The 3,441-nt window shown below is 33.5% G+C and overlaps 1 long non-coding RNA gene across 1 annotated transcript; it reads left to right on the top strand.

Annotated features, from left to right (window-relative positions):
• Positions 1-978: 978 nt before the first annotated feature.
• Positions 979-2,359, top strand: LOC118741693. The gene is made up of 4 exons (XR_004993326.1): positions 979-1,092; positions 1,149-1,168; positions 1,591-1,726; positions 1,805-2,359. It is a non-coding gene; the product is annotated as an uncharacterized LOC118741693 (long non-coding RNA).
• Positions 2,360-3,441: the final 1,082 nt, after the last annotated feature.

Genomic DNA, 3,441 nt, shown 5'->3' with positions numbered 1-3,441 from the left:
GGCCCTTTAGCACGAAAAACAGGGCAGAGCCGGAGAGGATGCTTCGAGCCGCAAAGTCGACAAGTCAGGGGGTAGCCTCGGGTAGTTTCCGCTTGTTTTCGCATCAACGTGAAGCGGGTAATTTTCTGAAATAGCAGTTTCCCAATCGTAATTAGAACTTTCCAAGGAAACGAGATTGACGGGTGGCGAGCCATAGCGAGGTACAAATTTACGCATTTCTAATGATTGATGGGAAAAACATTCTAACGTTTATACCTGGCTTTATATTGGGGTGGTGAGAGTCGGCAGGGTTCATGGGAACTTTGAGCTGCTTATCTGATAAATAGGTTGCACGGAAAGTGTGGCGGAAACAAATTAACATTTAATTGATGGGTCTATGCATTATAACTTGACGTAGTAATACTGCATTTTGAAATAGATAATAATAAATAATTATGTATTATTCATTATTACCCACCCCATCTATATGAAAAAAAAAAAATGCATATAATTTCCATTACTGCAAGCACTAACTGCACACACACACTATTAAGCGGATCTGCACAAAATTTGCGCAGACTTGCTACAGAAAATGGCAAGTGCAACCTCAGTGTTATTATCGAAAGAACTCTCCATAGTATCGAATTGTTTAGTAGATCGATATCGATAACACAACACTACTTCCGTCAATGGCCGATTCCCAACCACGTTAAATATATTCGTCTTTACTACAAGCATTGTATAGGCTTACAAGTATGGAAAGCGCCATTTTGTTTGTTTACATTTGGAAACAGCTGAGATCACCTGATTTTCAATTCTCTCATTCTCCGCACAGAGTTACATTCAAGTTTCAGAAAAAACTTTAAAATGTAAATTGAGAAATATTTTAGAAAAATGTGTTTTTATTCATTTGAATTCAATAAAAAAGAAATTAAAAATGCGTGCCAAGTCTTGCATTTCCAATAATAACGATAAATGTGTATGTTCCAGGCAAAAATTTAAAATATTTGTGAAACTTATCGTTTTGCGCTAAAATACATCAATGTGTGTGAAATTCGTTGTCATTGCTTTTGTTTTGAACATCATATTCGTGCCTGCTGGTGGAAAAATTAGGTAAATTTGCATTTATTTTTAAGAAAACATATAAATTAATGTATATTTCTTTCCAGAGCGACATATTAGTGCATTGGTAAAGTGCTCTTATCATTGTGTTATAGTCAACTGCAGCCAATCTTCTTTGGACAATAGGTTGTATTGGTGGAGCAGTTTCCTGAGCTTTGGAAGTGTTTGGGCTTGTTCGAGTTGCAATTACAACTGTAGTGTTGCGTGAATAAAGCATCACGTTCGCTGTGAATTTCTAGCAACGTTTTACCAATTAGGATGTTGGAACCGTCTTGCAAATTTTCATCAGCGCTGCAGTTTTTGTGCTTTTATTGCGTGCCTCGAGCAGGCCCTTTATCAGTGAATAGTTGTGGTTGTTGTAGTAGTAGCCGCATTACGAAGCCCGGCCTCAGTCGGTTTTCCATCAACAACAACGACAATAATAACCTGTTTATGCATTCCTGTTTTATTGCATTCCCCTTTCCAAATTAATATTATACTATGTTTAAGGCTCGGTGAAATAAATGAAGCGCTACTGGAGGCAAATTAAAATATCTCCCTCAGCAAAAATGAGACTCTCGCTCATGATGAAAGCATGTTAGTAGTTTATTCTTTGAAACATAACCGAGATAGTCATATTCTAAAGGTATACATTGATATTTTTCATGTTTATAAATTTTAATTGATATTTTTGTTTGTTTACATATTTGACATTCACCACCAGCATCATCAACGCCATCACCAAATTCAATGCCATCAACACCATCAGCGACTAGTAACAATGTTATACCACAGATTTATGGCTAATTACAACGAGGCAAAAAACATATACATATGTAGGAATTGTAAAATTCCTAAAATTTTGCAAAGTTTTAAGAAAACTGCATTTTCTTGAACCACTATAAATGATTTCCAATTGTTAATATATATCAAAAGAAAGATAAATCGATTACCTTTCTTTTAATTAAAATACCATTGAATTCGTTTAACATTTTTATGCAAATTTCGCAACTTTTGAAATCATCTATATGTAAGCAGTGGAAAAGTCCTCAAAGTTTGTAGTTGTAAGAAAAATGAATTTTCGTAAACCACGATAAATGATTTCCAACTGTTAATATATATCAAAAGAATAGTACATTGATTAATATATTATTATTATTATTATAGTTTAATATCTTTATACATAGATTTATTTAATATCCCGTTTTGTAGAATGGTTATGATGATGTCTTAGAAACGCTTGCCATAATTGATTATTAATAAAATAAAGGTTTATACTTTAAAAGGATTTTTTATTTCGAATTGATATTCTTTATTTTTTTTAACTTATTGCTTTTCCACACCACCACTGAGGTTGCAATAAAGGCGCGTTACCGATTTTTTTTTTTTGGGTGTTCGGTTCCCCAGGAGGCCTATTTTCACCCATACTATCTACAAATACGAAGTGCATGCATATAAGAAAATCTAAGAAATAGCAAAATCCACGAAATACGAAAAAACTACACAAATCTACTTGGAAAAAACGACTATGACTAATAATAAAATCTAAGAAATAGCAAAATCCACGAAATACAAAAAAACTACACAAATCTACTTGGAAAAAACGACTATGACTAATAATACTACATACAAGAAAACTACTTTATACAAATTTATATACAATATTTACAAAATCACCCACAGTAAATCCCTTTCTATGAACTGTTATATGGGCTTGCTTGTCTGTCCATTGCATTTTCGGGCGCGATTAAGTTGGTGTAGTGCGCTCACCATACATCTATTCAAGCGAGCCCCAACTAAGTCGGGGGTCGATAAAGTCTGCACTGTGTGGGAGCTCCAATAATCCACTTCTGTTTTTTTAAATTATTTCTACTTACCTGGCCATTTCCCCTTCCAGAGGAAAAGGATAGAGGGGTACTCCCAGAGGGCATCCGGCTATGCACGTTCGGTTTGGCATTTTCACAATCTGAAAACAAAAATGGTATGGCATGAATATATAAAAACAAAAGTTAAAATGCTTCAAAAACTTACGGACAAGTGAGATGATAAATTCGTATGATGAATATCGCGAAAAACCGTTTGCATAAATCTTTGAATCAAAATTTTTATTCAAATTTGTATTTGACAAGGCACATTTGAATTATGAGATCAACAGGGATGCTTTGAAATGTATTTTTTGAACAAAATTTTTTTATAAATCTTGTGATTATTGATTTATTTTAGAATAAGAAAAGCTAGTTTATATTAAAGAATATATTACACCAGAACTATGTAATCTACTTTTATTACGAATTGAAACGATTTTAATGAATATTCACAGCTACCATTAATAGTAGTTTGACAGTTAGATCAAAATGCATA

Source organism: Rhagoletis pomonella, unplaced genomic scaffold, assembly GCF_013731165.1.
Source record: "Rhagoletis pomonella isolate Grant_MI unplaced genomic scaffold, Rhpom_1.0 Rhpom_scaffold_00006, whole genome shotgun sequence".
Taxonomy (NCBI): Eukaryota; Metazoa; Arthropoda; class Insecta; order Diptera; family Tephritidae; genus Rhagoletis; species Rhagoletis pomonella.
This window is presented reverse-complemented; position numbering and strand designations above follow the sequence as displayed.